We start from the raw sequence: 246 nt of genomic DNA, 5'->3' as shown, positions 1-246 counted from the left end.
CCAGGGCAAATCCACCGGTTTTGTGAGGAAAACCAATGTGGAGAACCAAAGCCCAACAAGAAAAGAGAAGCTGTGCAGGGGACATCTGCCAGCCCTTGCCAAACACCAGTCCTCATGCCTGCTTGCTCCAGCAGCACTGGGTATGCTCTCACAGAGGGAAGGGAAAAACACCCAGCAAAGGGCTTCCTAACTTTGATCTTTGTAAGACAGGGAGGGATTAGCTGATGGGGAAGGGGCTTTAGCCCT

This window comes from Nestor notabilis, unplaced genomic scaffold, assembly GCF_000696875.1.
Source record: "Nestor notabilis isolate BGI_N333 unplaced genomic scaffold, ASM69687v1 scaffold18209, whole genome shotgun sequence".
NCBI classification, from domain to species: Eukaryota; Metazoa; Chordata; class Aves; order Psittaciformes; family Psittacidae; genus Nestor; species Nestor notabilis.
The sequence above is the reverse complement of the archived record's forward strand: the minus strand, read 5'-3'. Positions refer to the sequence as shown.